The sequence below is a fragment of the Sinohyriopsis cumingii genome, chromosome 15 (assembly GCF_028554795.1).
Source record: "Sinohyriopsis cumingii isolate HCF-2022 chromosome 15, ASM2855479v2, whole genome shotgun sequence".
In the NCBI taxonomy this organism is placed as follows: domain Eukaryota; kingdom Metazoa; phylum Mollusca; class Bivalvia; order Unionida; family Unionidae; genus Sinohyriopsis; species Sinohyriopsis cumingii.
The window spans coordinates 30,793,168-30,807,369 of record NC_142975.1 but is presented as its reverse complement, the minus strand read 5'-3'; the positions used below and the strand labels follow the sequence as shown (position 1 = coordinate 30,807,369).

Below are 14,202 nucleotides of genomic sequence, written 5' to 3'. Positions count from 1 at the left end.
ACGATCCACTCGTCACAGGGATTAACTATTTCTGATACACGAGTCTGGATTGTAGACGATCGCATCGAGTGGTCAAATTTAGTTTATTTAGCGGTATCGAGGGTCAGAAATATATCTCAATTACGTAGAATCATAATTCCTGAAATCGTTGATAAATTTAACATCATCGATGATGATATAATAAGAAAAAAATTAATCGGATACAAACAATCTGACAAAAAAAATAAACGCGACTTTGATCTTGATGTTGAATTTATTACCGAGTTAAAACAGCAGCAGAACAATCATTGCACAAGTTGTAATTGTATAATGTTATGGCGGTATTCGAGTAATGATTCAAGACAATTTACCGTAGATAGAAAAGATAATAGTCGCGGTCATACACGAGAAAATACCATGTTGACCTGTCTTGAGTGTAATCGACGTAGAGGCGCTGGCGCCCTTGGCGCTAGTGCTAGTTAAGTGATCGAAATCACCGAAGTGATCGCGGCGGTAGTTGTGTATCCGCGGGAATTATTTGTAGTTGTTCACGTGTAAATCCACGTTGAGGAGCAGCAGAATCTAATCTGTAGATTGCAGGTCTGGAAACGCCTACATTTCTTCCAGTGGATCTTGTCACGGTAGATATTTTGTGTGTGGTAACACTCCAAATAGGATCAGTTGCTCTCGCGCTACCACCTTCAAGTTCACCAGGCTCATATAAATATCTGACTGTGACATCACCTAATATTTTTTGTTTTCCAGCATCTTTTCGTTGTGTTGGTATATTTTTTTTTGTGACCGCGCTAATAGGTTTCATGTTGGTTGTTCGTGTGATTTCATTATTTAATGCAGCTATCACGTTTGGTAATCTTGCAACCCATTCGCGAGATCTTTTATCCTGAATAAATTCCCTCGCGTATTGATATCCAAATAACCGTTCAGCAAGTGTTCGATTAAATCGCTCAACAATTGCTTGATCACGGTGAATTGCAGTATGACCTCGTCGTATTTTGGTATTATGTTGTTTCATCAACGATGATACTGGACCAAGAAATTCCTTACCAGGATCAACCTGTAGTAGCTGCGGCCATCGCAGACCACCTTGTGGTCCGAGTCCTCGTTGATAAATTCGTTCAAACGCATCGGCTACTTCAGATGATGTTTTCGCTGATAGCGGCTCTGCTTCTTTATATCTACTTGCAACATCAACTACGGTTAGCGCGTACTTGTACGTTTTTCCACGCACAGTATCATGCGGTAAAAACAGAATATCAGCTTGATGAACTTCATTAGGAACACTGACATCGAAATACGCGTACTGAATTTGTTTAGGACGTGGTAGATAAATTTGCCATATTGCTTGTTTAGATAACCACGTTTTAGCAGTAGAATGTTTAACCGATGCTGCATCAGCGAGTTTACCAATTGCTGCTTTGCCTCTCCAGTATCCTCTCGGTGAATAATAAATTGATTCCATTATTAATTACCAGCCCCAATCGCTAATTTACCTTTCATCGAGGATCTTACTAACCAATTAGCTAATGATTCTCTAATATTTTTATTTTTTATAGAATTTAATGAATGAATTAATTTTACATCTGCAATATGCCTATCTTGTAGATTTTTACTTTTATAAGCTACATCATGAGCATGACAAGCTCGATCAATAGCGTTTATTGGTTCCTCGCCTGGTTTTGGTTGATCCTGATTATCAAGCCTGATATCGAGTCTGGTACCAGGACCGCAATAATTATATCCCGGTAGATGTTTTTCTCCACTGTATTTAGCCCATGGAGCACCTAGAAACTTTGACATCAAATTAGCAATATCACCACCGCGCTTATTAGGTAAAAACGAAAATTTCTTTCTACCGCATACAGAACATTTTCCACCGTACGCTATTTTTTTATTTTTTGTTGTAACTGTAGCTAAATCAACAGTTGGAGTTTTAACTCTACAACGTAAACAATATAAATTCATGTTATAATATATATGGATATAATTGATTTCTCAGCAACTCGGCAGCGAGAGCCAGTTAAGCATCATCCTGCGCTACCGAACTCCATCAGAATGATTATCATAGGACCATCTGGATCGGGTAAGACGCAATTATTACTTAATCTGATAATGAGATGGTTGAAATGGGATAAGTTGTATTTAGTAGCACCATCCGTTGATGATCAGCGATGTTATGATGTACTTAAAGATTTCAATGAAAACGCGCGATTACTGGATGAAGATAATGATGTTATAGAGTTTATAACCGATATTGATGAAGCACCATCCGTAGATTCCATAGACGGATTTATTAATAATTTAGTTGTATACGACGATGTGATGCTAGATAAACAATCAAATCCAGCCAGAATATTTTCCCGAGGGAGACACAAAAATACAGACGTGATCTATGTTACTCAACGATATACACAAATACCAAAAGTGATCAGAGACAACTGCAACATTTTAGTTGTGTTTAATGGCGTAGACACACACACGTTGCGAAATATTCATCAAACATGGTGTGGTGGTGACATGGATATAATTAAATTCAAAAATTTCTTCTCACGAGCGCAAGCTACCCCGCATGGATTTATAACAATAAATTTACATGATCCAAGAACAAGATATCGTGTGGGTATTGATAAAATATTTGGGTAGAAGAGGAGCAGCAGAGAGGGTACCTACCAACGTTGGTCGTCAAAAAAATAAACAAGAAATAAATAAACACGTAGAGTACTTTATTTTTTTCAGCTACTATTTCGAACTGAGGTTTTATTAGTACAATCGGTCATTGCAAAAATAAACATCTCAAGGAAAGTTCATTTGTAAAATCTGGACCTTTCTACGAGATGATTTATTTGTTTGTTTTATTTGTTTTGTCGGAATTCTATGGTCTGTTCACCCTCTCTGCTGCTTGGAATGTTCAAACCATCATGCGCTAGTATTGCATGTGTATATTTAGTTAATTTTGCACAGTGATTATTTATGGAAATTACCAGCTGGATATTTTACACATTGCTACATTGCGAATGAATTGCCATAAGTAAAAATAGAAAAAGAAAAAAGAAATCAGTTTTTTATTTCGCGGCACATACCGTGTTAGTCTGCCGCTATAGCAATGGTTCGGAAACCGTGTTATGCACTCTTACAATATTAACGAGGTAGACCGCATGAAAGGGTAGTCAACAGTTATATGTACCAAAGAAACAAAGAAGAGGAAAAAAAAACTTAAATGCGATGACGTATACAAATGAAACCCCAGGGACTATACACACATTGAGTATGTATTGTACAGTCTTAAGCTGTTAACTAGAAATAGCCATTAATCGAATTATCAAGGATGCCAGCCGCCGGCATGATACTCCCTATTTTCGCTATCACAAAAACACGTAGACTATACCAGCTAACTATTAATCGACACGTAAACAAAACACAGGATCCTAGAAAATAGTAATGTCAACTCATCTGAGCAATTCACTGCTAATGCACAGATTTATAATTTTAAAAAAAAATCTATACCGAATTGGACGGCTTGTATGAATAGTGTTTACCGTATATACGCATGCATACCTCACTCCCTAAATGCAGGATATATATATATATATATATATATATATATATATATATATATATATATATATATATATATATATATATATATTGAACATTATATCGCGTATTTTGGACATATTACTTCAAAAGAGCAAACTTGAAACTAGACTGTATAATTAGATAACATTGATAAGAGTACATTGAGTACACGATTGTAATTAAAATATCTAACTGTATCTAATCAACTGCTACTAGAAAAAAACAACATTTTTTTTATTTAAAAAAACTTTATCAAACTGGATTATTAAACATCATTGTTGAAATTTCTTTAAAAAAGAGTTAAGATGAATTTGCTTGAGCAATATTTTTTCAAGAAAACATTTTCAAGTATGCTTTATAATAATAAAACAAATGTGGTTTCATTAAAACCTGGTGGCTTGTTGAAAACTGTCTCCCCCTAATACAGAGAAATTTTAGTAATATTTATCCGCAGAGTTCAATTAGATAAGCATTATATATATATATATATATATATATATATATATATATATATATATATATATATATATAGACACACGATACCTTTTGAATACGTCATTATTTCAGAAATCATATAATACTAAGAAGAGATGGAATACACTTGTGTGATTATAATTCTGATTTGATGTGAGAATGTTGGATGTTAGATGGAGCGTATCGGAGCGTTTCTTTGGATTTAATATTTATACGGATCATAATGACTTTTTGTCCTTTTCTGGCACTAAAATACAGGCATACCTATCTAGACCCTTATATCTGACCTGTAAAATTGGGTCAGATTGTCAGGTGAAGCATTGCTGAGTGTCAGTATGGTTTATAATCGGATTTTATTGTAACTACGACAAACTGCAATAATCATATACTCCTTGCTGTCTACAAACTTTGGCTGGAACAGCTATGAAGCGATAGACCCAGACGGGTCAAGTCTTCCAACGTGTGCTTCGGCAAACTGTGTATGATCGTTATTCTTACATGATCAATTACTAAAGGCATTTGTTTAATCAAAAAGTTTTTAAATACCAGAAGCCACGTACCCAAACAACAAGTGACATTTCTTTATCTTGGTTCAGCTTAGGTCAAACGGCGAAACTGGCCCGGATCAGACATGCGAGGGTAAATCGGCACAGATGCCCGTTTCCAGTCTTAATTCAAATCGGATCTCCACTATCCTGCGTCACGTAGGACAGTGGAGATCTGATTTTAGTCAGATTGGCGCTATTCCTGACCGCAGATGAGCAGATGTCGCATACATGAGTCGATACTTATCTTTCATAGGAGTTTAGAGAAACGTGATGTTATCAAGTTTCAGTATGTATTATTATACATGTTGGACTGAAATAAAGTCAGCCAAGAGGTTTCATGACGTTTCATCATACTTCCAATCTTGGGGAAAATTGTCATAATGAAATTCGATTAGAAGACAATATCAAGATTGTCACGTCATTATATCTTTTGTGATCAAAATATCGATTTAGAGTTAGCTCGAGGGGCAGAGTGTAGCCTTTTTTCTTGACAAAATGACATAAAGACGCTGACACGCAAAGCGAAACAATATTCTTTTATGAATCATTCAGTTTCTGAAGTACAGAACCTAGTCAGTTAGGTGCAATGTCGTAGCCTCGACCACGTCAAGGATACACAACGATCACTATCATGTTAATGGAGTAAACAAACGTATCGTAAATGTCAAAAAGAATAAATGAGTAAAAATATATCCCTAAGTAGAGTCATATTTTGATGGAAGTTGGTTTTGTGATGAAGATATTAAAACAATATAAGATTAAAAGTTGGGTAGATCGGTACCATGCTTAGAGAACGAGTATACTGTGCCAAGCGTAAATGTCAGACCATGATAGAACCATGATGCCATGATGAATGAAAGGTCAAAACACGGGTCGTGACCTCATTCAACAAAGCCTCATCATGGATGCATGCGTATGTAAATAAGCCACCTCATCTTGAAGGTGGTTCACGACCAAACATTTGTACCTGTCATGTGACTGACAGCTCGCAAGTAAATTATGTTCAGTAATTGACCGAATGAAATTATTAGAAATGAAAGCGATACATTTTTTTAAATGTGCCGCCTTATATAATAAATAAAAATAGCACTTTAAAATCGACAGACACTTTCAGTGGCGTGAAGTTGCTGTTGCTGAAAATTGTACATTATTACATTATTAGTAAGATGTTTATCCAAAACAACAGCTTTTAATAAAAGTTCATATTTACTGTGCGATCATCCGTTGATGTGCAAACAACCAGGTGTCATTTTCTCTGCTATGATAAATTTTTAGGTACGTATTACAACAGCTCTGTAACAAAAGAAGATACCTGTTTGTCCCATTCTCGCGCGTTCCCTAATCATGCGGTATTGGCTAGTTCCGTTATGAATATCGCATACGACGTTGCACAGTGCCACTGTATGATACGCTACAATGGTATTGCTTAAAACAGCAGGAATTTCCGAGCACATTGGATCTTCATTAATGATTATAATCGAATAAACTAATGAAAGTAATTTTAGAGCCACTTGCCCGACATTTCAGCTTTGTGGTACCTGTTTAAGAACCAGTGTTCTTATATATAGTACAAATCAACAAATAATCTAATTTTCAAAGTTTACAATGAAGATTTAAGAGGAACTTACAGTATTGTGAATTAAATCCCAAATAATACTCGAAGTTCTCTCATAAGTCCAAAAGTATACAGTGTTACGAATGAATTACAATCTTGAATGTGTTGATGTACCACTAGACTTGAATGAGCTGATGTGCCCACAGTCTTGATGTATCAAAATGATATAATCCAGAATGTCCTTGAATGAATTCCCAATAATAAAATAATACTGTTTTAGTCTAAATGACAATGAGCACTTTGTAATTCCAATGAATAATTTAAATAAATAATACCTCTCAGATTATATCTGAACAAAGCAAAAAAAAAAAAAAAAAGATGTTTAAATAGGAATGAATAATTGTTTACTTTTCTCTCTTATATACAGACTGTCACCTGATTTATGATACAACAAAATGTCCTGGACCGAGGTCAATCCCAATGAAAATTTCCATAAAATTCGTAAACAAGAATTGGTCTGTTTAATTAAATTTTAGCGAACAACCTGACAAAAATCAGGTAGACCATATCAGTTCCAACTGGAAATCCAAGGCCCTGAACTAGAATCCAACTAAAGATGCCTATCAAACTTATGTTCTAGAAATGTAAAGATACAGAAATGGCCCAAAATATAGAAAGCTAAATCCTTGGATAATAATATAAACATGATCTATTATAAAACAAAAGATAAATGATAAAGCTGTTAAAATTATGTAATATATATATATATATATATATATATATATATATATATATATATATATATATATATATATATATATATATATATATACACACACACACACACACACACACACACAGACACACAAAGCATAAAATCCTCACAATAAAGGGTCATAATGTATTATATAAACCATATCTTAATAAAACAGCCCAAAATTTATTCTGGTGGTACATCAGCATAAAGCTTTTGTCTCCCAGGACGGAAGTGGTATGGTCTCAGCAAGAATGTGTTCCACTATGTGGACACTGGCAGGGTATGAACTGTGTGGACACTGACAGGGTATGAACTGTGTGGACACTGGTAGGGTATGAACTGTGTGGACACTGGCAGGGTATGGACTGTGGTCGATATTCACTCTGTGTTCCACTATGTAGACACTGGCAGGGTATGGACTGTGGTCGATATTCACTATGTGTTGCACTATGTGAACACTGGCAGGGTATGAACTGTGGTCGAGATTCACCCTCCTGAAGGTATGAATGAATCACGCGTGTCCATATGCAAACGGCACAATACCGCCTCATATCTGTCATTTTTTTCTGTATGAAAGATGCCACTCTCCAGTGATGTATTTGGTGTTCTGAAACTTGTTTGTGAAATTCTAACATATTCTGGCAAGTATGTAGAACATGCCGATTTAAATAATATTTGAAGTAGTCGTTTTGTTGTTATTGTTAATGTCTTCCATTGAAATGTGAAGACTGCGCGGCAGCTTCGGCTGCATTTTCACCCAACACTACAGAATACTGTTCTATAAACAAATCATGCTTCTCAAAGACTTTGAATATTGACTGATTGTTCAAGATTTTTTTTTAAAAAGGGCTTTGAGTGTTGACCGGATTCCAAAAAAACATTAAAGTTGTTTTTGCAGAAGTTTTAATGTAGCTGAAGTATTTGAGTATGGCTGTAATTTATGTAGTAGTAATGGAGGTTTTGTCTCGTGGCGCCACAGGAAGTTGCAATTGCAACGGTAGCTCCAGTCTTGTTTCAATCTTTCTAACCGTCTTGATATAGGGACGTATGGCCACGACAGGGGGCCCTGATTTCATTCATTTTACTCAGAAAATCAGGTTGTATAAAATAAAATTGCCATTAAACTGTGGAGTTTGTCTCTGCACACATTCTAGATTCGCAGCTGCATTTCTTTTTTTCTTTTTTTTTTTTTGTTCTTCAATATGCAAAACCAATATGTGTGTGAGGGGGTGACAGGTGCTTTGGCTATTGTTATCTAGGAGATGATCGACCATGGTGCTACTGCCCGGATTGAGCAATTAATATAATAAAATATGAAATTTATGGATGAAATAAGAATGATCTGAGCAGAGATATAGAATAGAACAACAATTTAATCAATTACATAACAAAATGAAATTGAACATGACATTTGAATGATGCGTTTTCTCTTAGAAATAGAATCAAGAAATTTATACGAAATTTTATTTCGCCGTTCTGTTATGCCGATAAAACAAATTTCATCATATTATCATCATATAATCCAGTGAATCATCGAATTCAAATTGCCGGTATGTCAGCATAAATTGGTTGCTCTCGGTCTTTTCCAATCACCGTTTGTGTGACAGGTCAGCGTTGCGATATTTGTTCTCTCTCTCTCTCTCTCTCTCTCTCTCTCAACTTCATCAGGTCATCAACAGCAGCTTGGCTGTAGTCTGCACTCATTCACACTGTATAGCACAGGTATGTAGCTATTTATCCTTTAAAATAAATAAAACGTAACCTTAATATTTGTCAGGCTTTGTTTTCTTTTCTGGCTTCTCACAGTATTCACACTCTTGTTAGTTTAGATATCGTCTTATCGTAACTCAACAGACTAAGGTTATGGTCAGTTCAAAACCTGACACACTCACACACGCGCACTTAGGCACACACACACACACACACACACACACACACACACACAATCGTATTGTCATGAAATTAATGTCTTTTTCCTAGCTGCAAGCCACATTCCTAACTAGATCCATGCCATAACTAAACCGCTTAGATGAATTATTACATCCTACTGTGGGCTGTAAGTTTCTAGCTGAACGGTGTCGGTCGACACACGCCGAATTTCCTCCTACTTGACACTACGTTAGCGTCTCTTTTGGGTCGTTATCCTAGGGGGTCATCCTAATTAAAACTAATCATGTCCCAAGTCCCAAGTCAGCGCATATCCCATCCTTCTAAGGCAGCAATTTGTTGCGAGCCTAACCTATACGTCAAAGTTAATGTGATGTTGGTGTGATTTGGATTTTAACGTATCTTTAACAATTTTTCAGTCATATCGTTACGATGTCTGCGGTGTGGCAGTTTATAGTGATGCCTATCATTGGGGCATCATGCCGCATACATGTAGCATCATGTCCCACCCTGTCACATTATCCTGACACCAGGCCGACCCGTCCTAACACTAACCTCTTAATTCTGAGCGCCGAGCGAGGCAGCTGTTGGCACCATTTTTTAAAGTCTTTGTTATGGTTCGACAGGTTAGAACCCGCGGCCTCCCGCATCCGAGGCGGATACTCTAACCACTAGGCCACTGGAACGGTATCAAAGTTAATGGTTATGTGTTACGTTGACCATGACAAAATGTGCTGCGAATAAACATTCATAAATTTTTTTTGTACCATAACATTGTAAAGCATGACATTTATACACATCTTTTTTATGGTATTCCACTCTTTCTGTGTAGGTAATTTTATGGTATTCCACTCTTTCTGTGTAGGTAATTTTATTCTTATCTAACTTACAGTTCAGTTTATCTTAGTCAGAGTTCTTCTGCCCTTTCACATCTCATTGTTGGATGCTAGTATTCGAACTCGTGTGATATGGTCGATCACCCAAGGTTAATGTCCAGCTACTGAAAAGGTAAGATAAAACACAAACTTAATTTACCATTAACGATAATCTTGTTGATTATAATGCCATATACAAAATATTAGATTCTATGTGTTCGTTCACTTACCATCCCTTACAGTCATGGGACATGGTAATTGTAGGCAAGGTTTAAGTTTGATCATTTTTGTTTGCGGAACTGCACATGAACTGCTCTTTCCAACTGCAATTATCCTTGCACCTTAAAAATTGACAGGACTAAAATTAGGTACAATGTGGTTACGAGCACTGTTGTCTTTAGAAACTTGGAAGCTAACGTCAGTGGTCCCTTGTTATGTGAGGTAGAGGTGATGTGCCTATGTTAAGAGTGGATGGTGAACTTCCATCAAGTAATACGTTATCTAAATACATAGAGAAGAAAATTTATTTAGTTCTCAATGATGATATTGGAAGGCTTGTAATATGCAACGTGTTTTCTGGTGACACAGAAAATAGATAAGAGAACTGTATACACATGTACTACGTTTAACGCTTCGAAATAATAAAACTGTCTGATAAAAGGAAGCTTGAAGTTTAATTTGGCACGTTTTCGGAATGACGCTAGCTACCTGTTGGACATCTTCAAGTGCTTCATGTAGCTAGATGTTGTTGTTGTTTTCGTTGTTGTAGAGTTTAACGCCATTTTTCTGCGTAAGATAGGCTAGATATGGCGGCCAGTATGGTGGAGGAAGAACCCGGGTAAAACCTCGGAAAAAACCACCGACCCACGTGAAGCTACTGGCAAGCTTTCTCACATACCCACATTGGTCGTTTCCGAGACTCGAACCCACGCCGAGAGAGGTGAGAGGGCAGTGTTCCTTATCTGTGAGCGCTTTAGAACACTTGGCCACTCGGGGCCCCTCGTGTAGCTAGTAGTCGCACACCAAAATATCTAGAAAATGTACGAAATTTCCTAGCCGCAAAATATGTCGTATATCAGAAGGAAAAGGTCGTTCTTGTTATTGAAAACAGTTTCTTTCATAATTCGTTGAAAACTTTGAGCTAAATGCCTATGCAGCAATTGTGGTGGAACAAAGTATGTTTCGTTCATAGTAAAAAAATCAAGAAGGTTCATAATCTACTTTTGTTTGTTCAATACGACTGTCCCCATTGTCTTATAAATAAATACCTCACCTTAATACAAAGAAATGTATTACTTTTGACCTGTATTTTTATTGGAATAAATGGGATTGCCAAAAATATAGCATTTAAAAAAAAATCCCATACCAACATTGAGCTAATCAGAAGTAATTTCTGGCCAAAGTAGTCTCGTCAACAATATGGAAATGTACTGAGAAATCTACCTGATTTGTCTGATTCTGACTCGGACGAATAGCTTCAAAGAATACATTGATTTTCATGGGATAAATATGGCTTCAAAGAATGCATTGATTTTCATGGAAAAATTGGATTCTCCCTCTTCCTAACCAGTAATAACTGGTGCGACATTTAAAAATAAGTGCCTTGTTTTTTCAAGCCTGGTGTTCTATATTCTTAACGATAAAGATTACGTATTTGTTCAGAAGAATCATGATTAACAAAGTGAATACATAATACATGCTTCTAGAACCATTTTATAGCTAGATTATGAACAATGAAGAGAGCGAATTAAAGATTAAGTACAAGTGATACAAACCTACCCAAGCCTGATTGAGCTTCTTCCTTGTATGGACAGATGGATATACCGTCAGACATATAGTCAGAGGCATGAAAGGGTTGAAAACACACACACACACGTTAAAATGTCCGCCCCGGATGCGGGAGGTCGTGTGTGTGTGTGTATATATATATATATATATATATATATATATATATATATATATATATATATACTGGAAAATTGAACTTGCCCATGGAAAATGTGTGCTTGCCCCAAAAATCATCTCCAGCACCAGCAAAACAATAAGAAAAATAAAGTATATGTTAAGGAAATCACATTATATGTATTGAAAATTTTGTTTCCTTGTTTATCTGTTTTGCACCTTAAACCATATGCCGATAATTAATGGTATCTTAAATAAATATGTATATAGTACACGTAAATATATATGTAAATAGTTCACGTAGATAGATGTAGATAGTACACGTAGATAGATTTGTAGATAGCATATGTAGATAGATATGTAAATAGTACACGTAGATAGATATGTAAACAGTACACGTAGATAGATTTGTAGATAGTACACGCAGCTAGATATGTAAATAATACACGTAGAAAGATATGTAAATAGTACACTTAGCTAGATATGTAAATAGTACACGTAGATAGATTGTAAATAGTACAGGTAGCTAGATATGTAAATAGTACACGTATATAGATATGTAGATAGTATACGTAGATCTATATGTAGATAGTACTCGTAGATAGTACACGTTGATAGATGTGTAGATAGTACACGTAGCTAGATATATAAAAAGTACACGTAGACAGATATATAGATTAGAAAACGTAGATAGATATGTAAATAGTACACGTAGATAGATTTATAAATAGTACACGTAGATATGTAAATAGTATACGTAGATAGGTTTGTAGATAGTATATGTAGATATATATGTAAATAGTACACGTAGATAGATATGTAGATAGCATACATAGATATGTAAATAGTACACGTAAATAGATATGTAGATAGTACACGTAGATAGATATGTAGATAGTACACGTAAATAGATATGTAGATAGTATACGTAGACAGATTTGTAGATAGTATATTTAGATAGATATGTAAATAGTACATAAATAGATTCGTAGATAGTATATGTAGATATATATGTAAATAGTACACGTAGATAGTACACGTAGATATATTTGTAGATAGAACATGTAGATAGATATGTAGATAGTACACGTAGATAGATTTGTAGATAGATATGTAAATAGTACACGTAAATAGATATGTAGATAGTATATGTAGATAGATATATAGATTAGAAATAGTTCAAATGCAGCCACAGTTGGAGGAGAAAAGGAGAAACATCAGACATATACATGTATAAAGACAAAAATAGGGATGGGTCGAAAATGTTTTGGAAATAGCTACCTTTTTGAGAGAGAGAGAGAGAGTTAAGCAAGACAGTTTGTGATGATTTATTATTTATAAGGATTTGTGAACACTTATTTCATCCATTTATTTCAAAATTATCATAGTCACCTTCAAATCAGCGACATGCATCAAAATATTTGAGAATCTGACGTTTGAGAATGATTTGAGAACACTTAGTTTTGTCCATGTCATTGTTTGCCAATCAGTATGTATCGAGTTTCCAGTAAGTATTACGTTAACAACATATCATAAACGCCGCCTGAGGGTGCAGTATTTTCCAAACACAATCGCGCTTTGAACCAAATCTTCCTGGTTGTAAATCGTTAAAGACCAGTGCCTTTTATTTCCAAATGCACACCTGTCAAAGAAACCTCACGAGGTGTACTTTTGCGATTAAGACCTACTCGCCATAAAATCGACGACATCAAAACAATCTTTGAAAATATTCGACAAACTGCCCGAGGCTACCTTAGAACCTGATACATACGAATATTAGATTAGAACGCAACTGATAAGTTAAAATATAAATATTTATACCTTGTTTGTCAAGACTTGCTTTCATTAGTAAATATTCTTATTATCACGTCTACTGCGTGAGAAATTGCGAGACTCACCTTGACACTTTCCACAAGAGATGACAGAAACTGTTGCAAGGCATGCAAAAGAATGCACATATACCCGATAAGTAAAGGCGTTGATAGATGTATCGTGGAGAGATCGCAGGGCTAAAAAATTTGCAGAACATAAAAGCGTTGGGAATTGAACACGACCCTATGTCGGTAAATCAGCTCGCACAGAGACATATTATTTTACCCAGATTCCGACGTTCAATAAATTCTCATATCTTGTATCCCTCACTCAGATTTGTTGATTTATCTTCGGGCTATTGCCTTGTAAAATTTGAGCTTACTCAAACCGAATGTGAGCGTGTCCCAGGAGTCGGGCAGGTGGATTTGTAAATATATATATATCTCTCTCTCTCATATATATATATATATATATATATATATATATATATATATATATATATATATATATATATATATATATATATATATGCACACAAACAAATGTAATCCGACATTTGAACAGGACCATGTGTTACTTACAGCAGAATACAGGAATGCTTATAATATTGTGAATCCATTTCGTCGAAGTACTAAGTATGTACCAGATGCTGTAGATATTAAGTTCAGTATCAATACCACAGGGTTCGAATGCGAATCAGTGCTAGATATTTTCTCTTTCATTTGCAAATAGAGGGTATACACAAAGAAAGAGAAACTCATTGTAGTAATCATCATCATCATCATCATCATCACTGTTCCGAAATATTCATCAAACGTT

At 35.4% G+C, this 14,202-nt stretch overlaps 1 long non-coding RNA gene across 1 annotated transcript; it reads right to left on the bottom strand.

The window, feature by feature from the left end:
* Window positions 1-8,264: 8,264 nt before the first annotated feature.
* Window positions 8,265-11,565, bottom strand: LOC149781490 (uncharacterized). Its single transcript, XR_016414731.1, has 3 exons — window positions 11,445-11,565; window positions 9,685-9,794; window positions 8,265-8,646 (listed from the first exon to the last, which is right to left on the bottom strand). It is a non-coding gene; the product is annotated as an uncharacterized LOC149781490 (long non-coding RNA).
* Between the last annotated feature and the right edge of the window lie 2,637 nt (window positions 11,566-14,202).